General features: G+C 48.7%; 1 long non-coding RNA gene across 1 annotated transcript; it reads right to left on the minus strand.

Annotated features, from left to right (window-relative positions):
* Nucleotides 1-1,281: 1,281 nt before the first annotated feature.
* LOC144110124 (uncharacterized) lies at nucleotides 1,282-24,528 on the minus strand. The gene is made up of 5 exons (XR_013309708.1): nucleotides 23,883-24,528; nucleotides 22,417-23,115; nucleotides 10,788-11,091; nucleotides 4,807-4,892; nucleotides 1,282-1,875 (listed from the first exon to the last, which is right to left on the minus strand). It is a non-coding gene; the product is annotated as an uncharacterized LOC144110124 (long non-coding RNA).
* Between the last annotated feature and the right edge of the window lie 2,532 nt (nucleotides 24,529-27,060).

Genomic DNA, 27,060 nt, shown 5'->3' on the forward strand with positions numbered 1-27,060 from the left:
TAAATTTAACCCATTTTCGATTAGAATAAATGCAAACTTTACATGTCAGAGTGTTAATTACTTCGCCTTTATTCAATTGATCTCATAGTAACAACGAAATAGGCCACCGGTAAGTAGAAGTTAAGTGCTAATGAAATGCCCCCTTAAGCCTATCGTCCAGTTTCTTGAACGCAACGAATTCCTAAAGGTGTTCCTTATTGAGCCACAAGTGCACTTCTCAAAAACTCAGCCAGCGAATACTCGGAGGCAGATGGCACTGCAGTCGCTTGCCGTTTTCTACGTGTTTTGCATTTTGATTGTGCTCAAGCAAAAAAAAAAGTCGCCGATGGCCAAAAGATTCGTGGTTTCCTTAAATTACAGACATTTCCGACGAGAATAAAAGCAAACTTCATTTTGTCAGATTTTGCGCTGCTTTGCCGTTATTCTGTTCAGCTCATAGTCGCAACGAAAGAGGCCGCAGAGAAGTAGAAATTAAGCGTTAGAGATGACCCGCTTAGCAGCATCTCCAGCTTTTCGTACTCGACGGAGGATTCCTAAAAGCGGTCTTAGTTGAGTTACACGTGTACTAGTCATGAACACAGATTATCGAATACGGGGCGGCAGGTGGCGCCACTGACGCTTGCCGTTTGCGGCGCCACTCGCCGCTGTCGCCTGCTGCCGTTTCGCTGTAGATACGTGGAAGGCTGACTGCAGCTTTTGCCAAAAGGATAACCCTTGCGCAAAAAACCTGACTAGACCCACTCGTGAGCTGTACGAATCATTTCTCCAGATGTCTTAATACTTTTTACCAATGATTTCTCTGCCTCTCTGCGCTCTGCCATGGTAACCAAGGCGGCACCGATCGTGGCCAACTAGAAGGTTGAGAGGGTCACCAAGTGAATGGTACAGCAGCGCCGCTCACATTCCATTCGCGCGGGGATTCGCTCGTTCTTACCCTAACCTCGCGCACAACAGCTACAAAGGCGAGGTTACTGTGGGCGAGTTTTCTTTTTGCCATCTGTCCCATGCGCCCGTCACCAACGTATGGGCTGTAGGAGTGGGCGGTTTGTTGTCAAGGGGTGGAGCTGGAAGAGAAGGGGCTCTAATGAGCACAGCGGCCGTGTGCATAAGGTGGATTCGTAGATGCGACGGTTGTCCTGGAAACCTACCTGCATGTGCGGCGCTCGCATCTCCGCTCAGCGGTGAGCACAGCGCCATCCGCATCATTCAGTGACGTCTCTGACTGAGCTCTGACATCACAGAGGTAAAATAACATGACGAAAAAAAGAAGAAACTGCTGTCCACCGGCGAGTGTCTTTTAATTGCAGCATTGAAGTCAGTCCGATGAAGCCTTTGATGTCATTGTAACATACTTTGATGAACATTTTTAGAGAAGTCGACTAAAACTTTATTCCCACGTCCGAAACTGGAAACTGTTTGGACGATGTTCTGGACTCTCAGTGCACTTTCAGGGACAGCCGACCAGTCTCTGGCGTTGTCGCCTCGACCAGGGAAAGAGACAGAGAAAAAAAATTTATTGTGCAGAGTAATTCGGGCCTCCCGGGCCCCTGGGTCCCCGCACGACCCCACCACACTCAAACGTTCATGCCTAAAAGGTCCATGACGCTGGCAGCGCGGCTGGCGACGATGTTTTGTCTTGCCTGGTAATGGAGCGTAGTGAGGTCTCCCAGTCCTCCCCTGTTTGGAGTGGCACCGGCCCGCCGGGTGGAGGGGAAGCCGGACAGGCAAGGGGATATGGGTCAGGTTTGCCTTCTGTGCATTGCACAGAGGGTAGGAATGTAAGATGGGTCGGTAGTGGGATAGGAGAGGGGGGCGGGGGGGCAGGTATGGTCCGCGTTTGCAGCAGCAAGTCGTGTGGCGCTCGTATCCACCAGCCTGGAAAAAAAAAAGAAAAGTTGGGCAGTTGATCAGAGGAGGCTTGTGTAAAGATGTGGTGTGATATGGAACGGTCGGCATCTAAAGAAATCAAAGGACTGCCATGGCCTCAGCTGGCTCACGTGCCGACTATAGGATAAAAATACGCTGTCCGAAAAGCGGCGCGAGGGTTTTGCTTGTGGCTAGCCGAGCAACGTGGCGGTGGCGGCCCAACTTTATCCTCCAAATTAATGATGGCCGTGGAAACAAACCTAACCAAACAAAACTTATTATCCCCCCCACCCTTGATTCGATGGGGGGTGATTCACTAGTTGTGGTACGTGCGGATACGACTGTGCTCTGAGTTGAAACTGTGTGGCTGCAGATCCCGGAATCCCTGTTGACCTGCAGTGTCCGAAAACTGTGCTTGACAAAGTTGTGCTCGTGCTGGCTCTTCCCCTGACCATCGGCTGCCAAATGGTGTCTGCTCCTCCATCGCGAGTGAAAGGACTTCTGCCAATGACTTGCCTTCGATGTGCGGCGTCGTGACCGCAGTCTTCTTAAAGCCGGCCACGCTAGAGTCACTAAATAAAGACTTAGAGTACCGTCACTGCAGCACGGCGGTAAGCAGAGGCGGCCATTTTGTTGTTTATCACTGTTGCCAGATTGCCGCTTCGACGACCTCGCCGCTAACTTTGGCCCGGCCATTTTGTAAACAACGCTGTTAGCCACCCTGCGCTGCGGCGGGGATCGTAGCCGTACAGCATGGAGCCGCTCAGATGCAAACGGTACAGCTGTTGCCTTCAGTTTATGCTTTCGGCGTGCGGAGCTGAAATGCTGCGAGGCGCGGAATCCCTGGTCACTGAGTCGGTCACCGGCAGTACTCGCAGCGTCGCAGCACTAGGACTACCACAGTTGCCCGACTGAAAACGCATAAGCCACAAAATGGCAGCCCCCATGAACCGTCGCAGTGTAAACAAATATCACGTGATGCAAACTGACCAATGATCGTGGCGGCGGCACAGAACAATAGGAGAAAAGAGTGCCGGTACTCTAAGTCTTTATTTAGTGACTCTAGGCCACGCGACTCAGCGGCAGGCGCAAAAATGGTGAGTGCGACGGCAGTCTGCGAGTTCCGCAGCTTATACATCGCCGAATACGCGAGTGTTGAGCTTTAAAAAATTTACTGAGTGTGTAAATTGCATTGCATGCGCCGCTGAAAATTCATGCTTGATATATACCGTCGTGTGCGTGGTCTGAGGGACACCAGGCGCAAATTTAGGAAGCCCAGCTGCAAGCAATACGTGCGTGGGCACGGGTCCATATTTCTCACACCTGTTCCGCCTAAATTTGCCTAGTGGTGTCTTTCAGAGCACGGACACGACAGACCTTCGGCCGATATAGAAGTTGTGCTCTGACCACCTGCACTTGGGAATCGTGTGTGTTTTTAGGAAACGGTTTGAAACTAAACGCTGTTGCTTGAGAGCTAGTTTTGCTCTTATTTATGTGCTGAAGTTGACACATCATGAGGCCATCATTCGCGCTCATAAAAAGTGATAAACTAGAAAGTGTGCTTGTCACCCATACTTATGCTGTTAACCTCTCTTTGAATGTTCATGTCGTTATTCATACCCTCGCTATAAAATAAATCCAGATCTAAAAAGATTATGCGGCGATCGATAGGCGATACGACGGGAATACGAGAGAATGAATTGTTTCCAGGATCGGTGGCACTCTGCTGCTTAGGCTAGGCTTTTTGGAGTTCATTTTTTCACTTCGCACGCATACTCCGCTTTCACCGTTCGAAGGAACTGCTTAAAACATGTTGTCTCCCGTCATCACCCAAATGACTACGCTTCTGGAAGAAAGGGCAACCATCGCGTTATCGATACCACGCGTCCGTCTGCCCCTCACCCAACTCCGAGATGAAATCGCTTCGATCGCACTGCCGAAGAATTTGCGTTTAGTTTGTTTGTTTGTTTGTTTTTTGACGAAAGTAAATGGCGATTTTACTGCCTCATTTCTGGGTGGACACCTCAACTGGGCCGTGAGGAAAGGGGGAAGGCGGGATGTAAATCAGAGAGGAGAAGCCGGGTGGAAGCCTCAGGAATAATTTCGACCAGCTGGGATGATTAACGTACACTGATATCGCACAGTCACCGCCGCGGTGGCTCTGTGGTTATGGCGCTCAGCTACTGAGCCGGAGCTCCCGTGTTCGAACCCGACCGCGGCGTCCGCGTTTCGGTGGAGGCGAAACGCAAAAAGGCGCCCGTGTGCAGTGCGATGTCAGTGCGCGTTAAAGATCCCCAGGTGGTCGAAATTATTCCGCAGCCCTCCACTACGTCACCTCTTTCTTCCTTTATTCTCACAGTCCCTTCTTTATCACTTCGCTTAGGGCGCGGTTCAGGTGCCCGTCGAGATGTGCCATTTCCTTTCCCCACCAACCAAATTTCATTTCTCATTTTATGAGGATCCAGAAACTCTGTCTTTTAATCATTTAACCGATAGGGATCTAGAAAAATGGCTGCCGGTTTAGCATTGCTCAGCACGAAATATTGCGCGAAAGCACGGTGCGCCAATTCCAATTTGAGACAAGGTCAAGACTGTCTTCCACCCGAGATTCCCCGGGAGTCAAATTCGGTTAAGGTCATCCTAAGGGCAAATTTCGGGTGTCCTAACCATATTCGGGACATGCCTTAACTGCCACACCTTGTGTGGCCTTCTTTAGCCTGCAATGCCATACTCAAATTCAGCTTTGCTTGGTGTAACACACGTATTAAATGGGCAAAGGTCATTCCAAGGTCGAATTCAGGGCGGCCCTAACCATGTTTTAGGACCCGCAAGAACACCTTGAGTCTCAAGGTGATGGTGCTTAGCGCCACGGATCCTTAGCTCCTATACCGAAGATGTAATCGCATAGTGAGGAAAATTTTAAAAGTGAAGAGTACAAACCATGAACAGTGGCGGTCGGGGTCATGGTCAGGCACCGGCTGATGGGCTCTCCATCTGTTTACCAGTCTAGGAGCTCTGGGGCCTTCCTGTGAATAAGACGGTGAAACACAGGCGACATTTTAGGAACAGTTTGCCTATATAACATGAGTATTTCCTCCAAAAAAACCTCATCGGTCCCTGAAAAGGAACCGCCCCGATGAAAGCTTTGCCAGAACCCGACCTGACTGTCACCATTTTCCACGTTTCCTGGGGATCCACTCTCTTGTAGATAATGCCCAGTTGCTGCAATGTCTGCCTTTGTTATTGCTAAAACCCTTGAAAAAATTATAGGGAAAAACTACAATGCAAAAAAATCTCATCCAGTGACCTTCTTGTCGAAGTATCTCAGAAATATCGCTCAGACATCCTACTCAAGCAAAAACAGTTCGCCCACCTCTTGATGTCCATCACCCCCACAGCAGTGTTAACACAGTAAAAGGTGTTATCCGAACGCTATCTGATACGTGAAACAGATTACGACCTCCTTGAAGGCTTCCGAGATCAAGGCGTCAGTGCCCTTCGCCGCATCACCATAAGGCAGAACGATGAAGAGGTAGTGACACCTTATATCGCCCTAACATTTGAACAGTCCCGTCTATCAGATGCTGTGAAAACAGAATCCATTCACTGTAAAGTCCGCCCCTATGTCCCAAACCTGAGAAGATGATTTAACTGCCAATACTATGGACACGGATCGAAAACGTGTCGCGGAAAATTCACCTCTGCGAAGTGTGGTGCCCGTGAGCACCCAACTGATAACTTCAGTGACGCTCAAACAGAATGGTCCAAACTGTCATGAGCCACACGCCACGTACTCACGAACATGTCAGGCATTTCAGAATGGGGAAAATATAATTCAGGTTAAAGTAACAGAAAAGATCACATTCTCAAAAGCCCGGAAGGCGTTCTCGCTAATCTCCGGAAGATCCTACGCTGACGCAGCGCGCCGGAGGGCCCGGCGGAGTCTCGTCAGTGAGCACGTAATACAGCATCGCTGATGCGCGCCCATCTATGCCCCTCCGCAAGCAGCCATCGTCTGCACAAACAGTCCAGGTCAACTTTTCACACACCTCTGGAAAAACACAGTCAAATGAGAGGGAGTATCTCCCTCTTGTCAAATCCACATCTGCTTCCTCCTCTCTAGCGGGAGCAATGGAGGCGACACCGCGAACTTCAGCGTCGGAGACGCTGAGAGAGTCCCCCAAAAAGAGGCGGAGTTTCCTAGACCGCCTTAAACCGAGAACACATCTGCCAGTCAAGCCGCTTCATAAAAGCGGCGATACCTAAATAACTCCCGCTACTATTCACTTCCTCACTAAGGACTATGTCTGTCGAGACCATTAGCCACTGGAACTGCCGAAGGCTATTTAAGAACCAGGATGACAGATATGAAATACTCGCTCAATATCAACCAAACATACTTTGCCTACAGCAAACGCACTTAAACACAGAACATGCAAACTTTGCAAAAATTATGTAGTCTACCGGAAGGACAGACAAGGCAGTGCCCACTGATTGGCTGGAGTTGCTACTGCAGCTCAGAATAAAGGTCCCTCTCAACGTCTTCACGGACTACAGATTTAGAGGCAGGTGAACTAGGATCCTTAACCTCTGGCACAGTAATGACCGTAGGTTCCTTGTATATCTCACCAGATCATCGCCTGTCCATTGACGAACTTGAAAAACTCATTGACCAGCTTCCGGAGCCGTTCCAGTTGATTGGCGATTTTTCAATCAATCAATCAATCAATCAAATTTATTCCGCAATAAAAAAGTTACGAGGAGGGCAGGTAAAAGCTGTGCGAAACAGCTTGAGGAGCCCTGACCCCCTAGCACACGGACAGCAAAAAAAAAACGTGCGGCTAAGGAAGTACACTTGGACAAAACAAACACACGAGTTAAGCAAAATCATTCGAAGAGGAAAGCACTAGGAAAAGATAGAAGAGAAAAAAAATAAAAAGGTCAGTGTATGGCATCATTATACAAACACTTCACGCAGTTCTTTTGGTGATATACCAGATATGTCAATGTCAGTCTCTTTTAACGCGCGATTTAGAAGTGTGGGAAGTAAAAATTTCAACATTTGATGTCCATAATTGGTTCTGCATTTGGCGACGTACCACACTTCGGGATGGCGAACATTATAAATAGGGAAGTTTTCCGCTAGTTGTGCTAAGCTTGTTATGGCGTCATTATTTTTTAGTAAACAGAGTTTATACAAAAGACATAGCTTGTAGTCATACATTGATGAAACCTGAATTATATGGTGCTTCTTAAATAAACCTGCAGTGTGAGACCGATAAGAAACTTTACAAGCTAGGCGTAAAGCTCTCTTTTGTAAGATGGAAAGTTTACTAATATTTCCAGCTGTTGTTGTTGACCACACAAGAAACGCGTAACTTAATAAAGAACAAAATAATGAATTATATATGAGTATGTTAACAGACGTAGGGAAGAAGTAGCAGTGACGGCGCATAATGCCGGTTGTCCTGGATAATCAAGGCGGAAAGCTGGGCTAGTCCTGGATAGTCCTGGATAGTTTATTGATAATATAGTTCACGTGAAGATCCCATGTCATGTTTTGTGAAAAGTATACGTCCACTGATTTAAAGTTTTTGACACTTCAATTTCATAGTTATTTAACAAAATAGGAGGCAACTGCACATGTGTATGGCGGCGGTGAAATAAAACAGCCTTCGTTTTATTACTGTTAACTTTAAGACAGTTAATTTGTGTCATGCATTAATTTTTGACAGTGCGCTATTTGCTCGACTAGCTAAATCTGCACATGATTCACCTGAAAAGAACAAACTCGTGTCATCAGCATAGATTATGTGATGGGGCGTTTAATCGATGCGGTCTATCTCATTAATATAAAGGATGAACAGAAATGGGCCCAGTATGCTTCCCTGCGGGACACCTGCTTTAATGGATTTTATCGCGGAATGTTCTCCTTCAATGACGACAAATTGAGAACGGTATTGCAAGTAGGACATAATTTGTTCGCGATGCCTCTTATGCCATAGTGATCAAGTTTTTGTAGCAGTAGTTCATGATTTATTAAGTCGAAGGCTTTTGAAAAATCCAAGAAAGGGCCAGGTACCATATTTCTGCATTCAAATTTTCCTAATATGAATTCTTTTTGGGCGAGTAATGCGAGTTCTGTAGATTTGTTTTTGCGAAAACCATACTGTGAGGAGCTTATCAATTTAAAGCGGTCAGTGAATGAAGTAAGGCGTTTCAAAGTTATTTTCTCCAAACCCTTGGAAAACACAGGTAGAATCGATATAGGACGGTAGTTGGACAAATCATTTCTGTTACCCTTTTTAAATACAACTTTTACTTTTGCAATTTGCATGCTTCGGGGAAAAATTCCCGTCGACAAACTAATATTCAAAATATGGGTAAGACAAGGTGCTAGTAAATCAATTACGTGTTTTACGGGCTTCATTTGAATATTGCCCGCGTCCGCGGCTCTCCTATTGCTCAGGGCTAAAAAAGTGGCTACAACCTCACTATTTGAGACTGGCTCTAGAAATATGGTTGGATTACCTCGGTCATTCATATATTTTAGGTCAGAAGTGCTGGTGCTATGGTCCCCAACTGACAGAAAGAAGTTATTGAAAGCGTTGGCTAACTCAGCGCCTTGAATTTCTGTCCCATCCTTAACTATATTAGTCACCGCTTCTGATGCACTATTAATTACAGTGTTAAGTGCCTTCCATACATTGTCTGTGCGTCCTTGTGTTGAGTTGAACAGGTTAGAATAATATTGCTTTTTTGCATCACGAAGGTATTTAGTGACAAAATTTCTGTATTTCTTGAATTCCTTGAGCGCTTCGGGCGATTTACTAACAATAAATCTCTTAAACAGTTTATCCCGATGTTTCATAAGCTGAAGGCTTACTTTATTTACCCATGGTTTCCGACTTTTTTTGCATATTTTAAACGCCTTGATTGGGAAACACGCCAAGTATATTTCAGAGAACTTTTCCATAAATAAATCGTATGCTAAGTTGGGGTCGCTCTCTGTAAACACATCGGTCCAGCTTACTCTGCTTAAGCAGTCTCTAAAAGCAGATAGCGTTTCAGGAGTTATGAGTCTGTAGGAATATTCCGAACGTAGTTGTTTAGGTGTATTATGAACTTGACTGACGAATAAAAATATAGGCAAGTGGTCGCTAATATTGTTGATTAAAGTGCCAGCTCTAACAAGGGAAGGATCTGAATTGCTTATAAACAGATCAAGAAGTGTTGCTGATTGTGGGGTGATTCGCGTGGGCGTCGTTATGTAGTTTTGACAGGAATGACAGTTTAGTAATGATTCTAGTTCTGTCTTAGCACTGGTATCAGCTAACATGTGGATGTTGAAGTCACCACCTATAATAAGTGCGTATTTTCTTTCACTCACAAATTCTAAAAGAAAGTCTAAAAAAGAAAAGAACAGACGAACATTATTTGAAGGAGGGCGGTAACAAACACAAAAAACAGAAGTACCACATCTAATAGCAAGCGTCTCGTAAAAAGGAGTGATGAAGCAAAATTCGGACATAAGTTCAGAATCTATTGAGTTTGAGATTAACATTGCTACGCCACCACCCCTCTTTCCTGTGCGATTCATGTAGTAAGATTTGTACATTGGAAATGCAAGCACACCCTCTTCAGAGGCAAACCATGTTTCTGAAAACATCACAACATCGAAGCGTATTTGCGCCTCGCTAAAAAAATAATCAAGTTCATCCTGCTTATTTCTACCTGATCTAAGATTAAAATGAACACAACTACAGCATCTTTGGCCATTGGTATCATATAAGCTTTTAAGATTTATGACATCTTCTTGCTCACTTGAGAAGGGAAGCATGATGAAAGGAAACTCAAAAGAAACATCAGGAGGCAGTGCCAAGTGAAATCATATCAGAGCTTATCAAGGTCAGCAGCACAACGACTGACAATGGCGCTATCGCCCTCTCTTTTTCTTACAAGAACCTTCCCGCTGCAATGCCAGGAAAAACGGTAGTCATTTTTCTCTGTCCACTCTTTTGCGCAGCGAAGCAACTCTCTGTTTTGATGCGTCATGTTTTCAGTGATAGAAACACCAGATGAATCATTTCTAAGGGCTTTCCGCTTTTCCAGCCACTGATCACGGGTTGGCTGTTGGGCAAACCGCACAATAATCCCAGGCACTTTATTCGGTTTTGAGGGAAGTCTATGAATAGCGCAGATGTCGTTCCCTGTCAGCTCTGGCAAGTCTACAGTCTTGGCTACATTGTTCAACTTAGCCAGCAAGTCCTCGTTTGGCGTAGCTTGGATGCCGTGAACTTCTATCTTTAGCTTCCTGCTACGAAACTCAAGATCATTTACAGTGGCTTTCAGCTGCTGAATATCGCCTGAAGTGCAGGCAGTCTCTAATTTGCCTACACGTCTGTTCAAGCTACTGATGTCTTTCTCTTGTTTAATCTGCCGGTTCAGGATGTCATCATACTTCTGGGACAATAGCTCAATAGAATCCTTGATCTCCCCAACTTGAGTTGGCAGTCCTGCCAGAGCATCGAGCCTTCGAGTTAAATCTGCCAGAAAGTTAGCTCAGAGTCCGTGCTCGCTTTGTCCCCACATTTGGATTTTGATGGACGGCAGGCTACACATCGCCATGTCCGGCGGCCGTTCTCGCCTTTGGTCTTAAAAGTTGACTCTGACCATCCAGAGCAACTACCAAGATGGTAAGAGGACTCACATTCGCTGCACTTCAGGACGCGCCCGTCATCTGGCAGGGGCTCGTCGCAGGACTGGCATGTGTTTGCCATGACAAGTGGTCCAGAGGCGCAACGAAGCACTCAGACACAAGGCATGTAGTACTAGACAGCACTGAGCAAATCGCACAACACGGTGGCAACGGCGGTTGTAGCAGCGCGGCGTTTGACAGGAAAATAAGCGAATTTACCAACCTGGATAGGCAAAAAAGAGCAGATAAGTCATGCGTCCTTCCACCACCGCCGCTGCCGCCCGTGTGTCGAGTTTCAAATCCGGCAACCGGAAACGCGACAACTTCCACGATGCCAGTGACGTCAGTCAAGGGGCGGTTCCGCAGCCGCAGCAGAAGTTTTCAGGTGAATTCTGGGGTGTGGAGAAGATTTGACGTTGAAGAACACGTTAAAGGAAGACGTCGCTTTGGAAAACAGCAGCAGGCATAACAGCTTCAGCAAGGCACGAAACGGTGACGCCCCCGCCAGCACACAAGTCGGAACCAACCTGGATAGGCAAAAAAGAGCAGATAAGTCAGGCGTCCTTCCACCACCGCCGCTGCCGCCCGTGTTTAGCGCACACCACCCATTATGGGGAGTTACTCTAACCAATTATCTAGGGGAGCTGATCGAAAAATTCCTATTGTTGTCTGGCTCATGCATATTCAATAGAAAAGAACCAACATATTTTAATGCAGCACACAACTCGTAAGTCACGATATTGATTTTCTCTCCCTCTCTTGTGCGATGTTGTTGTTGCATCCAGATGTTGACATGGAGTGGTAGAGGGCGGGTCTCGTGAGTGACCCGGGGGGGGGGGACGTACTTCGCGACTGGTGAGTTTGAGACAGGCGTGCAGGGCTTCTGACGTTGGCACTTGGAAAGGCTTTCCTCAAAAAAAATTATTTTACAATATTTACATATGCCGACAGATTTCGGCCTCTCCACTTTAACTAAAAAAAAGACAAAACTCCAACACTCTCGCGACTCCGGACCCCCGTCGGCCACCACACGGCCAACCCGCCCGGCCGCCGCTCAAGCAACTCGCTGCTCCAACTCTGCGACACCGGGACCACCACCGGCCGCACACGACCGATCTGTCCGACTGCCACCAACCAACCTCCCGCACTCTCCTTAGCGCGCACCCATCTGCTTGTCCTCCCGCCAAAACTACACCCTCAGCCAATAGGTGACTTTCCCGCCACATTTCGGACGCAACATATCACAACACAAAAGAAAAGCACACAATATAAAACACACGCCTTGCAACACAAAAGAAAAGCACAAAATATCGAACACACGGCTCGCTGCAAGCTGCCGTGGCTAACTAGAAACGTGCCACAACGAGCGGAGAGAAACCCTTTACGACACATGCGTCTGATCGGACCATTCCCCCTCGCTTAGGCCGAGGCTCCCAACAAAGGCGCGCTCACATTAGCGGAAAAACGCGCAACGCAGGACGTTTTCCGCGTGCCGCTTCCCGCACAAGCCGGTTTTTCTCCCGCGGACAGCCTGCTGTGCCGTCCCGCGGAGCGATGGGTTCGGTACCTATTTTTCCCGTGCCGCTGACGAGAACAGCCAATGGGCGCCGACCGTGAACCGTGACGTCGGTCCCAGTTCAGTGACCCCGCCGGCGGAGGCGGAGGCTGCGCGCGTCCGGCCGGCCGGCCGGGCACTCGGCGGCTGCTTTGACAGGGCGACGGGAGGGGAGCTAGCAGACGATCAAGACGACGACGCGAAAAAGGGTGCGCTTTCCAGTCTTCTCTAGTGTCACGTGACTATCCCCTTCTCTTTCTGCTCGTTCGGGTCCTCTCTCCACATTCCAAGACAACCGCAGCGAGAAAACGCGCGCAGTGTGAGCGTCATTCTGTGGAGCTGCGAGGCAGCGTCGACGTTGACGCTGTGCCGGTGCGGGAAGCTTCCCGCTAGTGTGAGCGCGCCTGAACCCATCGCTCTGCGGGACGGCACAGCAGGCTGTCCGCGGGAGAAAAACCGGCTTGTGCGGGAAGCGGCACGCGGAAAACGTCCTGCGTTGCGCGTTTTCCCGCTAATGTGAGCGCGCCTTTACGCCAGCTGCGTCGTGACATCGTGCATAGCGATTAACGTTGCTATTTCCTTTCCATTGCTCTTGGCAGCTGCTGAGTGGGCTGTTATAATGTCTATGGAAGTGACATCTTTCCCATTTTAAAATACACAGAAAACATAAATGCAAGGGTAAATAATCCTAGGAAGTTTAAAGAACAGGGTGCTGACTGGAAGTTGTTCCGGGAACTCTCGGCATTGTCCTGTTCATAAATTACAGACCTAGGTATACAAGAATGTCCATCCTTGATCACACTTCATATTACAGATGCTTTACAGAAATACATTCCACATATATCAGGTAAAATACAAAACAAACTAAAAAAACCTGGTGGAGCACACATTGCAGGAAAGCTCCTCGGAAGCAAAATAATCCATGGTCGAAATTCCGCCGTTATCCTACTGTGACTGTGACTCAGAGGCCGCCATGGTGGCTCAGTGATTATGGCACTCGGCTGCTGACCCAAAAGACGCGGGTTCGATTCTGGCCACGGCAGTAGAATTTCGATGGAGGCGAAATTCTAGAGGCCTGTGTTCTGTGCGATGTCAGTGGACGTTAAGGAACCCCAGGTGGTCGATATTTCCGAAGCCCTTCACTACGGCGTCCCTCATAGCCTGAGTCGCTTTGGGACTTAAACCGTCATAAAGTAAACACTATAATAACACACATCCTCACAACTCTTCGGCCCTATACACCTATACACCCGGTGTTGTCTTAACATGTGCATATATTTTAACCTGAGCCAACCAAAAACCTTGTGGTTTGCGCTCTTTGGCCTTAGATGTCCTCGCACCAAAATTCCCAGCACCATCAACCATGTTCGGGACACAGAGAACCCCGCTGCACATTACACGGCTACTCGACGGAAAGTGCACCAACGTACATTAGAAGGGGAAGCTAATTAAGGCGGCTAATTAAGCCCAAGAGAGTGGCACTTTCTGAAGTTCCATCGCAGTCTTCGCCTTCGAGTCGTAAACTTTACTTCCGTTTATTCCCATTCAATCAATGTGAATGGGCGATGTAAGTATTATTTTTATCTCCGCCCGAATAACCTCCAGTCTGCTCTTCCTTGTTCGGGCTCGTAATTCCTTACAATCATGCCCCGTTATTGCGCTCTGACTTCGTCAAAAAGTGTCCATAAAGTGGGTCATTCATAGACATGAATATCCGGGGGGAAAAAACAGCCCAGTTTATTGAGAAAAGAAGTTGATGTGTTTCCTTCCGTACGTACCGAGGATAACATTATTATGCAGTGTAAACGAAAGCTGAGCTACGTGAAGGGCGTTCTGCCGGTTGCCTTTATCCTAGATAAACTGAAGCGTTTTTCTGTGGCGACCCATAGCCATGGCAGCAGGCTTCGATTACTATAATTAGTCCAACCCTTTTTGCTTTCTCCATAAGTGCAATAAAACCGCAGATTGGAGGTCTTCCCGAAGCACACGCCACTTAGTTGTCACTTGTACTCAACGATCTGGCACATCACAGAAGCATTGAGTTCCGTTCTTTCGAACTTCGTGCTGGTCATCCTAAAGCTTCAGAACGGCGTCGTATTGCCCTGACTAGGCAGTAATAATAATAATAATTGATTTTTTTTGGGGGGGGGGGAGGAAATGGCGCAGTGTCTGTCTCATATATCGTTGAACACCTGAACCGCGCCGTAAGGGAAGGGATAAAGGAGGGAGTGAAAGAACAAAGGAAGAAAGGGGTGCCGCAGTGGAGGGCTCCGGAATAATTTCGACCACCTGGGGATCTTTAACGTGCACTAACATCGCACAGCACACGGGCGCCTTAGCGTTTTTCCTGCATAAAAACGCAGCCGCCCCGGTCGGGTTCGAACCCGGGAACTTATTCCGGAGCCCTCCACTACGGCATATCTTTCTTGCTTTCTTCTTTCACTCCCTCCTTTATCCCATTCCCTTACGGCGCGGTTCAGGTGTCCACCGATATGCGAGACAGATACTGCGCCATTTCCTTTCCCTCCAAAACCAATTACTATTATTATTATTACCCACTCGGCCACGGAGGCTCGAGTGCATCGTGCCTTTCGCCAGTGCTGATGAACAATAATAATTAATAATAATAATTGGTTTTTGAGGAAACGAAATGGCGCAGTATCTGTCTCGCATCTCGGCGGACACCTGAACCGCGCCGTAAGGGAAGGGATAAAGGAGGGAGTGAAAGAAGAAAGGAATCAAGAGGTGCCGTAGTGGAGGGCTCCGGAATAATTTCGACCACCTGGGGATCTTTAACGTCGCACAGCAAACGGGCGCCTTATAAAAACGCCGCCGCCGCGGTCGGGTTGGAACCCGGGAACTCCGGATCAGTAGTCGAGTGCCCTAACCACTGAGCCACCGCGGCGGGTCAGTGCTGACGCGCGAGAGTGAAAACAGAGCAGGTGCAATGGGGGACTGCGACGACACAGCGTCGTCAAGTCAGCCGATGACGCACTACTGTGCTATCAGAAGTGTTGCTGACAGCACGCTCGGCTGGTATACACGTTGCTCGGCGATCAAGGAGCGCCGCTGAAAGCCTGGAACGACGGGAGCGGACAAGCGCGACAATTCGCTTGTACGTATTTCGTTCGAAACTACTACAGAAATTTGTGATGTCATTTATATCTATGTTAATCCGGCACTACATGATTTCGCCCGTCTACGCGGTTCAACTACGTTCAAACTCTTCCGGTTCTGTGTTCCTAATTTTTTTTTTACTGGACGGGTTTTTTTACTTCATCGACAGCTTCTAGTGAAACACTGCAATTCTGTGTGCACTGGTTGGTAAGGTGTATCGGTATGGTTTATGGGGGTTTAATGTTCCAAAGCGATTCAGGCTATGAGGGACGCCGTAGTGAAGGGCTCCGGAGATTTCGACCACCTGGGGTTCTTTTACGTGCACTGACATCGCACAGTACACGGGCTTCTAGAATTTCGCCTCCATCGAAATTCGACCACCGCGGCCGGGATCGAACCCGCGTCTTTCGGGCCGGCAGCCAATCGCCATAACCACTAAGCCACCGCTGCGGCTTTGTGGTGCAGTTGCGGACTAGGCACTATGCACGTGCGATTAGCTTACCCACTATTAAAAATAGGAAGCACGCGATTTCTGCATTAGACCTTTTACGTGCCTTTTCTCTGAAAGCAGAGGCCAGTAGAGGCGCCGTACAATCCTACCGTCTGGCACCATTAGCGTGTGTAAGGATAACCTTACACATGTACTGATGTCCCGGTCGCAGCACACTACAATGGTATTCGAAGAAAGAAAAGAATGCGGATCGTCTCGACATAGACAGGGGATGCTCAGTTCACATACACGTCAAGTTGTATATATGAACACGCTCGGAGTGCCTCTCTAGTGCACGGCGATTCCTATGTCTGATTATCTTCCTCTGGAACCCTAGCAATGAACGTTGCAACGTTTTAGGAAGATAGCTGTACCAGATGCGAAAGTCGATCTGCAGCATGCGCAGAAATTTGCCCTTGGCCAATTTGGACCAAACCGATGTCCAACTATCACACCGCGTGCGCAACACGATGGCGACCTCCAAATTTGACCTTCCAGATTTGGGCGCGCTAGCCTTATTAGCCGTAGAAGAGCTATCACTCGACCTGTGAGTACAAAGGTACGCCTCTGCCGATATCGCTTCAGAGGGCGAACTATTCGGTCACGTCGACGTCCTAGTACGTCGTAATAGAGTAAGTGCCGCGTTCACCTTTTACCTGATCAGGATGTTCTGGGGCACCCCGGCCATATGGGCGGACAGTAGGCGTTGCCGAGTAACCGCCATCATCTGACGGGATGTGAATAAACTCCGTCTAACCCACGTAGGCGGGACAATGTGTGCTCTCGAGAGGTATGAACTCACTCTGTCACAGCAGCCAGCATCGTGCAGACCTTCGACATTCATATGGTGACACCAACATGTCACACACGTACCAGCTTCGAGCCGACCGCGTAAGGATTCGGGCTCTGAAGCGGGGAGGCAGCAGGAGCGAGACCTCGCTGCCATTGGGATAACGTGGCCCAGGTTTGCCGCGACCGCTCAATGGAGGTCGCGGCAAGGGTGGGAGCCGCTGGAGTTATTGGGGGGAATACCCCAGTGATGCCAGAGACCATTTGGCGCCAAAAGAGGCTCCACACGTCCCCAGTTGGCTGGACGACCACCGTTAGCGGATCGACGATGCTACGAGCTTAGCGACCATATCGCCATATACGGCGGATCTGGGGTGCTACCACTCGGCCAATATACCCATATTGCCTGACTGCTAGAAACAACGCTCTATGCTTCCTTATACAAGGCAATGGTATGGACCGCTATCGCTGCAGGGCATGCGATCTGCTACCGATTGGCTCTCGGCCCTCTCGCCCACCGCTGCGTTCCGAGGGATACCACAGACATTGCGGTGGTTCAGGTCGAGGCAATCCTCATTTGCCTCGCCGAATATCCCGCAGGGATGTATTCCATGCGGGGTGAGCCACCGAATTTTTCGGCTGCGCTGCACTGTGAAGGGCATTGTGATGCGTATCGCATTGGGGACCGCCATGCCCCATGGAATGTGGAGAAGCGCGTGTTTTAGGGTGAGACAGGATTCCGTTTTAGCGGGGTAGCGCTGTCTGCAACGGTGCCGACGTGACTTTATGACATCGCCACAGCCAGCCCACAGTGGCAGGTGGCAGTTCAGTTAATGATTGGTCGCGAGAGGTTGCACTGGAAGAGTAACCTGGGCGCCACCGGTGGCAGCACCTGCCATGCAAGGTGGTACGTACCACCATTGCGCTGATAGTGGTATGAGGACTCCAAAAGATCTATGAATGTACAGTACAGAATGACGTTTTACATATATGGGAATGAACCCGCTACGCTAATGTGTCATAACCTTAGGGAGGAGCTTACGTGTCCCCCCCTTTTTTTATTGGCCCTTCGGACCTTAAACGCCTGTGAATCATCCATTACGGCAACTCTTCCCTCACATCGCTGTTGAGGTGTCCACCGTGAAGTTACTGTGCGACGTTTTTACCTCAAAAACTAAAAAGTCCGTTCACGCGGCCGCGTTCTGGTAGGGGCGAAACGCAAAATGCCATGCCAATCTACGAAACGTGCATCGACATCGCACAGCACAGAAGTCCCGAACATTAAGCCTTCCTCGAAATGGGACCGCCGTTTTCGGGTCAGCAGTGGAGCTCAGTAACCTCCGAGCCACGGCGGCGGCCGAAACGATTGTGCTTTGCGGACATGAACGTTTCAGTGCAGTGGGGCCGTGCGGGGGCCGAAGGACCTGCGTGTCCTAAACTCCCTTGTGTCTATTAAAGTTTTCATCATCGCCGAGTAGTTGTTGGTGTCTGTGGCTTTTCGTGAAGAATTTCCATGCAGATAAATATGTACCGCGTCGGCAGTACGGAATATATCCGTAGTGGTGCGCACTGCGGGTGTGCGAATAATACTTTCCCCCAACTGAATTGTAGAGGAGTAATGTAGCTTTTCTACCGAATTTGAGGAGTATTCGCTACTCGTACGAATGCTTAGTGAGCAGTCGAGGCAAACACCGAAGCACTGCTTTGGCAGTAGCAGCTGAATCTGTTCGAAGACGGAACACTGATCCTTATCAGGGGTCGCAACATGAAACGGACGAGAGCTACGTATGAGGCATGCCGTCAGGGGTCAAGCGTAAAGTCAAGTCCGGGTTTGCTGCATCTTCCTGGGCCCTTCCGCGTCGTCTGATCTCTCCCTGCCCCTGTCTTTAAAGCAGTCGTGGAAGAGAAATACTGCAGACCATGTTTGAACTTTTCGCTCATTATTCGAATTGCAGGGCATATTCGTTTCGTCTCGAACGTACACAATTTCATTCGTTTGATTCATCGAATAAGAGAAAAAAAATGAAAATTGGTTTTTTGGGGAAAGGAAATGGCGCAATATCTGTCTCACATATAGGCGGACACCCGAACCGCGCCGTAAGGGAAGGGATAAAAGAGGGAGTGAAAGAAGAAAGGTGGAAAGAGGTGCCGTTGTGGAGGGCTCCGGCATAATTTCGACCACCTGGGGATCTTTAACGTGCACTGACATTTCGCCTCCATCGAAACGCTGCCGCCGCGCGCGGTCGGGACGAATGAGAGCATTGATCCAGTTCATTCGACACAGGAAAAATTGCCAATCAGGTTAATTACCGACCTGGCACCATCAACAACGTTGTTCTACACTCTTATATTAACACCGCCCTTTATGCAATAAAAATGAAATAAATTGCAGAATTAACATAAAATATGAAGTACTGAAAGGTATTTGGAAGGTAATAATTGTGATGGAGCCTACTTGCGGGAATGCGGATTCACTGGATTAGATTTTAAATACATCAAAAAGATGTTAGAAGGTTAGCACTACAGCGAGATATGGGCTAAACATCGTTCGAATCACGGGAAGCTGGAATTACAAGATCATATGAAGAATGCCAGCAGGAAACGGGACGATAACCGATGGGCAGCGAAGGTATATGAAAATTTTTACTGACAGAGCGTCAAATCGCAATGGCGGAAAAGACCTACGAAATTGACCAGTAAGTATGCAGGCAGGGAACGGCTCTAAACGATGGGTAAAAACTCAACGGAGAAGAACAATATTGTAGAACTATATCGAAATCCCAAAAAAGGCCGACTTATGAGGCAGTACCCTACTCTTTCGAGCTCGATCATGCTGTCTCCGAACGCTCAGCTACAACAAATAATTATCACGACGATGACGCGTGTGAGGTGTGTCCTAATTCTGAAGAAACAGGCTATGGGTTTAAAGGGAGCATTGATCATGTGAGCGAATCCGTGGTTGAAGTTGGCAGAAAGCAGTTCGAATATTCGCGGCTAAAAAGCATAAAGACCCCAAAATAGTATAATTACACCATTAAACATTCATTTAAAGATAATAGCCAATATATAGACGAATTTATAACACCGCTAAGAAATGTCAAGAAACGAATAAAAAAACAAAGCCGAGCAAGGTGGCAATTCCTACTACCCCGTTTCACGGGGACGCTCATATATTCCACTCATCCGTAGTACATTCTAGGCACCTTAAGTAGTGAATAATCTTCAATGTAAAACGAAGTCACATCGCATCAGCCTCATGCACGTGCGAGTTGCTCAGGGAAGCTTCGGTCGTCGTAGAGTTCGTGCGTGCCTTCGTGAAAGTTAATAACGGCGCTAATACGCAGGCGGAAGAGATGCTCGAGCCGTTTTCGAAAACGCATTTGCTGCTACACCGTCACCGAAAGCAATCGTACCACCACCCCACGCGATATCGCGCACATTCACCGGCTGACCTGATAACGACCAAAGCCGCAGTACCGCAACGCGCATGCTCCGTTTTCAATCCCGCGCATCAGCACTGGCGATAGGCACGACGCACTCGAGCCGCTCAGTGGCCGAGTGGGTAATGTGCCGAGCTCGCACTTGAGGGGACGCGTGTTCGAATCCCACCGCCGGCACAGCCGATTCCACGGGTCGAAGCGATGCGAAAGCTGAGGCTGGGACACGCGTCACTGCGGGCAGCATACCCTGCCCAGCTGCACACTCGCCCGAGGAGTGTGGATGACAAGGGCAAGTGTCTGTGCTCTTAGCTCGTAATCTGTTCTCGCTGTCCCTCCGGGTATCCAAAGGGCGGATGCCCGTTGCTGCTAGTCTCTCGGGTGATCATGATTTCGTCTGCTGTGTGGAAGCAGACGACACTCCGCAACGATCGCGAAATGGGATAGCCGAGCGGTGTAGTAGATCAGAATGCAGCTAAGCCGGTCCAATAAGCACGCTCGGCAACTAATACTGAAAGCCAACATTTTAGCTACTACTCTTAGGCTCATTTATTATTGCCAGGCGTGTAACAAAGTGAGTGTAGTAGCCATATCAGTTTTTAGAATTTCGGAAACTCAGTTACCCTCAGCGCTGTGGTCGAACACATTTTGGATATTGACACGAAGAAATGTGTAAATAATGTATATAGTATATTTATTTTGCATTTATAGTGTTCACTTTTAATGTTTTTATGCAGTGTATATCTATTTTATGTAGTGCACTATTTACCTCCCCCATGTCTTTCTTCTGTCCCCTCACCTCTTTTATTTCATTTCTCCCACCTGCCTGCTATCCTTTCTTTCCGCTGCCCCAGCTCAGGTGCCGCCGCACGTGATGGCAGATGCCGGGGCTAGCAAAAATCTTTTACCTTCCTTTTATGTTATTTTAAATAAACCACTACCACCACCACGAAGAAATCGACATGTCCAGACAGTATACCGAATGCATTCCTGAAACGTTACTCAGAATGGATTTCTAAATACCTGCCTGTTTTATATAATAAATCGATAGAAACTGCATACCTACCAGCAACGTGGAAATTAGCTAAGGTAATTCCGATACATGAATCAGGAGACCCGGCCAATGTTTCCAACTACCGTCCTATTTCTCTCACATGTACGGCCTGTAAAACCCTAGAACATTTAATTTTTGAAGCACATTGCAACGTTTGTTGAAGAACACAAATTATTTCCGCCGCCACGGTGGCTGAGTGGTTATAACGCTCGGCTGCCGGCCCGAAAGACGCGCGGGTTCGATCCCGACCGCGGCGGTCGAATTTCGATGGAGGCGAAATTCTAGAGGCCCGTGTACTGTGCGATGTCAGTGCACGTAAAAGAACCCCAGGTGGTCGAAATTTCCGGAGCCCTTCACTACGGCGTCCCTCATAGCCTGAGTCGCTTTGAGACGTTAAACCCCCATAAACCAAACAAATTATTTCCAATCAACATGGCTTCCGAAAAGGTTTCTCTACAACACAATTACTAGAAACGGTCCATGACCTAGCTATGACAATCGACAACAGATATGATATTCCTTGATTTGTCAAAAGCCTTCGACTGGGTATATGATAAACTTCGACTATAAGCTAGTTCACTTTCTTGGTAACGGGACAGTAACTAATTGGTTAAAAGCCTATTTAACTTTGAAAACAGCGAGTTGGACTTGGAAGAAGTATTACCTGGCGTGCCACAGGGGTCAGTGCTTGCACCAATTCTTTTCCTTCTTTTTATTAATGTTTTGAGCAAGAATATCGACGCAACAGAACGTATGTTCGCGGATGACTGCGTCATCTACAAAGAAATCAATAGCCCTGCTGACCAAATAGCCCTAAACAACTCACTGCAATACGTATCAAAATGGTGTGACAACTGGCAGTGGCCCTCAACCTGGAAAAAACTGTCTGCATGAGAGTCGCTAGAAAGAAACAGCCATTAAATTACAATAATGAAATCGAACAGAAGACACTCACAAAGGTAGAGCAGTTCAAGTATCTTTGCGTTATTATTGCCTCGGACCTACGATGGACCGAGCACGTGAAACGAATTACCACAAAGGCGCATTCTGCTCTTTACACGATAAGACGCCTCATCGAAACGCGGCCGCCGCTGCTGAAGTATATTGAATCTGAACAGCGTTGCTCTTCTTGAAAGTCGAGTACAAGGAGGTGACCCATTAAGAAGTCTGCCAGGTGACCCTTTTGGTCACTGAACCCAGTAGAAGTTGCAATAAAAACGACGGTAATGCCTCCAGTTTGCAGATCGGCCGCCTTGGACAAGCGGCATGCTGCTTACGCCTGTAGTTCGGAGAGTTTAGCAAGTATTTCAGGTTAACAACGCGATCGATGTTCCAGATTAAAATAAATTTAGAGAGTTGGAACGTTCGCAGATGCAAGCGGCAAAACAGGCCGATCGCCATCCCACTTACTGCTTTGCGCCGGTGGTCGAGGAGCAGCAAGTTACGAGAAGACTTCGATGAAGCAAGCAGATTTTGTCACAGGCACTGCCGACGACACCGCACTTCCAAGACGGGCCGAGATTGCACGTCGGCACAAGTTCTTTCGCCCACGACGGAGGAGGAGACCAGCTGTGGCTGCTGGCGGTCAGGCGAACAGTTAGTGCGAACACAACGTTGCCGAGCACAGGTTAGAGCCGGGAGACGTGGTTGTAGCTCGGAAAGGATCCCGGGTCTTCAGGTTCACAGAGCAGAGGCGGTTATTGTTGCGCTATAGTCTGGTCAGTCAACGTCAGTTTCGAACGGCGTAAAAAACGAACGCCATCCGACCACAGTTTGAAGGGTGGAACGGGCCTGCCGGTCGTAGCGTCTTTGCCGACTGTCAGGCCTAAGAAAAGTCTGGCCAAATGATGCGCGCAGGACCAGAAGGAGCAGGCAGCATTATCTGTAATCTTGATCAGCGCGCACCACCGCCTTTCTGCTTTATCAGCCCATCTCGGTGTTTTGCTCGACTGCTTTGTAGCTTTTTCTTCTTTTCGTGTTTTGCATGCGGCTTCCGTGTGACTGACTGGTCGCGCAAGGGACGCAACAGTTGTATCCGATAGTCGTCGCTTGAAGTGCGCCCTCACGTTACCGGGCGCTCGGGAACCAACGTGGCCTTGATCCCAGTATCTGCAGGAGAGAGGCGACGAAATAACACGCATTCAGCACTCCATCTTGAGCCAGTGAACTAATTAACCCCTTGATGCACCATATTACACAATTGTGCATATTGCGAAGTCACTGCTTTCACCGTGATCAGTGTGCTACATTTAACACTGAGCTTTTGCGTGCGAATTGCGAAGTATGTGCTGAGGCGGGTATTTTTTTTCTTTACACTATCTGGGCGAGATAAAAGATCAGCTTGGATGCGCGCGCTACAAAGCAGCAATGAAGGTTGATTTTGTCTTTTTATATTACGTGTATGACGACAACTGCATCTTCAGAAAAATGATTACTTTATTGCGCATTTCTTAGAGTGCCTGTCCGGCTGTCACCACTTCGCGCAATTTTGCGTGCGCTCCCAGACACCCTTAGAGCGTGTGGGGGTAGCGGTCTCGGTCACAAAGGAGATGCCCTCGACTCAGCGTGGCAAGCTCAGCCGGAGACCAGCTACCAAGTAACAAGGGGGTTGGTCGTTTGGTGCCCAGCTTTCGCCGGGTCGCAAGCCAGAGAATGGGTCGGAGCCAAAGGTTCACAAAACAAAACAAAGTTTATAGAGCCAAGAGACGATACAGAGGGTTTCACAATCAATCGTACGAGCAGATACGAAGTGACTTAAAAATACAATGCAACTCGTGCAAATTAACAATCGAGAGAGATTACAATTCAACAGAATCTTTGCACGTTAAGTGCACTAACACAGAGAGAGACAAACAAATAAAACACAAATTGTTCACCGGGCACTGCGACAGTCCGACGACTTGAGGAGCACGACGGGGCCGATCCACAGACTGGCGCTCGTTGTCTCGCTGATCCGTGGCTGGTCGAGTGGTGTTCTCCTGGGAGTCGAGAGGGCGCGCTTCTCGGAAACTTAAACGGCGGCTCGGGCTAACAGACAGCGGTTGAAGCCCCTAATTTATAGGCGCTGTCCGCGTCTGTTTGTTCTTCGCGCCAAGGCAGGCGCGCGCATATACGCAGTTTCAACTGCACAAGCTCCTTCTCGCGCCGGGCGCGCGACCCCATTGGTCGAGCGCGGAGACAGCCTTCGAGAAATTTCTGATTTTCTTGAGAAGAAGACGCCGGCTCGAGAGCGAAGGGAAGAGGGTATCACTTTAGCGCGGTCAAGGTCACGCCCTCTCCGTCGACTATGAGTAGAAACTACTCAGACATTCTAGAAAAACCGACGCCGCACGTGGTTATGCTTACTTTGGCGCCGCGCCGGCGAGCTGAGTGGAAAGGGCAGCAGCACACGCTGTTACGCACTCTCCGGGGTTCCTTCCCCGCTGTTTTTTTTATTATTTTATAGCGCGCGGGCGCGATTGCTTAATAATAATAATAATAATTGGTTTTGGAAGGAAAGGAAATGCCGCAGTATCTGTCTCATATATCGTTGGACACCTGAACCGCGCCGTAAGGGAAGGGTAAAGGAGGGAGTGAAAGAAGAAAGGAAGAGAGAGGTGCCGTAATGGAGGGCTCCGGAATAATTTCGACCACCTGGGGATCTTTAAAGTGCACCGACATCGCACAGCACACGGGAAATTGGCTTTTGGGGATAGGAAATGACGCAGTATCTGTCTCACATATCGGCGGACGCTTGAACCACGCCGTAATTGAAAATTTTTTGGGGAAAGAAAATGGCGCAGTATATCTGTCTCGTATCTCGGCGGAAACCTGAACCGCGCCATAAGGGAAGGAATAAAGGACAGACTGAGAGAAGAAATGAATAAAGAGGTGCCTTAGTGGAGGGCTCAAGAATAATTTCGACCACCTGGGGATGTTAAACGTGCACAGACATCGCAGAGCCCACGGGCGCCTTTCCGTTTCGCCTTCATCGAAACGCGGCCGCTGCGTTCGAGTTCTAAATCGGGTATTCCGTAAGGGAAGAGATAAATGAGGTACTGAGAGAAGAAAGGAATGAAAAGGTGCCGTAGTGGAGGGAAATTTTGAAAATTGTTTTTTTTTTTAACGGAAATGGCGCAATATCTGTCGCATATCGGCGGACACCTGAACCGCGTCGAAGGGAAGGGATAAATGAGGGACTAAGGGAAGAAAGAGGTGGAGGGCTACGGAATAATTTCGACCACCTGGGTATCTTTAACGTGCACAGACATCGCTCAGCACACGGGCGCTTTAGCCTTTCGCATCCATCGAAACGCGGCGCCGCGGTCGGGTTCGAACCCGGGATCAGTAGCCGAGCGCTCTAACCAATGAGCAACCGCGGCGGTTATTTACTACTTTTCGCTCACCACAAGAAACGAACTGCTTTTTGATCGCGGATTTAGACAGCGCAAACAAGAGCGCGTTTGTCACGGAGTTTGCTTTTGACAGCGTTGCTCCTGGTGTATGAAACTGAATAGTACCCGGAATTCATCTGCTTTGGGTAGGCAGTGACCGCCGGTGCGGACCACGTGAATGAAACAACTAGGAGAAAAAGAATGGGGTGTAGAGTTGACAGGCACTCTCAAGTGATGAATATCAGTTTGCAAGCTAGTATCCCTCAAGAGGAGAGCACATAACTGTCTTAGCCATAGTGCCTGAATAGGCACTATAGTCTCAGTGGTACTCTCCTAAGGAGCAGAAACGCGGAGGCTGATGAAAAGTGTTAAATTTAAACTGACAGCCCAGCGAGCTATGGAAAGGAAAATGATAGGTGTAACGTTAAGAGGCAGGAAGAGAGCAGAATGGGCAAGCGCTCAGTGAGTACACGAACAGTAGCTCTCGTAGCGGCAGTTATCGGCGGGCCGATACAGAACCGAGGTGTTGCGGAAGGTGCACTTGTGTGTGCAGCAAGCTCCGTTGTTCGGGCTGCGAACATCGTGCACGAAGGCAAGACACTGCATTACGCTGAGAAGCAATTTTCGGAGAGGCTAGTCCAGAGTAGGCAGTTGTCAAGTGACTGTCTCCTATTGGCTCATTTCCCAGCCTGTATAGAGGTTTTAAAATATTTCCAGCTAATTCGTGCTACACCTGGATAAGCCTACAGCATGAAATGCAGTTGGTAAGGCACTCCTTTACGAACTTCTTTGAAGAGAGCCTTCGTACAGACGCCGCGGTGGTTTGGTAGATTTATTCCCAAAACCAGTGAAGACTGTGTCGTGCGCGGCTGGCTTGGACACATCCGGAGCCCCAAGTAATCACGGACGGAACGCCGCCTGTATGTGGACAAGAGTGCGTACGCTGTGATCCGTTTCCTTTTGACTCCACATGGAACTAATGAGTCAAGCGGACGGCGACGGAGGGGAGTTCGGGGTGCGCAGGCGACCCAGCTTGGCCGGGCCCCATTGTTCGCAGCCCCGCTCCGAGAAGCAGCAACGAAGACGCGCGTCGCCTTTCATCCCTACCGCGGCGACGCTGCCCAAGGCCATTACCCGGGCGGCGGTCGTTCAGTGTGTGGCTAGAACGCAATTTTGGAGACGCGTTCCTCATGTTCACTGTGAGCGCTTATCAGCTCCATATGACTGCCAGGCGCTTCCTGTGCACGTGGGGACATCAGGAAGAATTGGGGAGCGGTGACGCCTTAAGTGGCCCCTCGGGGACGGCTTTCGACAATCTGTGCGGCCCTCGCATGCTCTTTAAGCGAGTAAACATGCCGCCCCGCGGGGGAGGATGGAGTGATCTGAGAGGGGAATTGTTAGTATTCGTGACAATGACCTGTCCCCTCTCCCCAATCTTTGATTGGGCGTGTTTTACGCTCCTCTGTCTCTTTTTCAATGTGTTTTCCTCTCCCATGTGTTTTATTGGATGTGTTTTCCTTTCCCCGGTCCTTGATTGGATGCGTGCTTGTGTTTTGACCTAATTGGTTGGTGTCCCCACTGAGGGCGGGGACTTAGGGATTAAAAGAAGACGTTTTGGTGGGACCGGAGGTTGATTTCGTCTGGTCACTCTGCGGATCAATCACTATGTACATAGTTGTTC

Source organism: Amblyomma americanum, chromosome 11 (genome assembly GCF_052857255.1).
Source record: "Amblyomma americanum isolate KBUSLIRL-KWMA chromosome 11, ASM5285725v1, whole genome shotgun sequence".
NCBI classification, from domain to species: domain Eukaryota; kingdom Metazoa; phylum Arthropoda; class Arachnida; order Ixodida; family Ixodidae; genus Amblyomma; species Amblyomma americanum.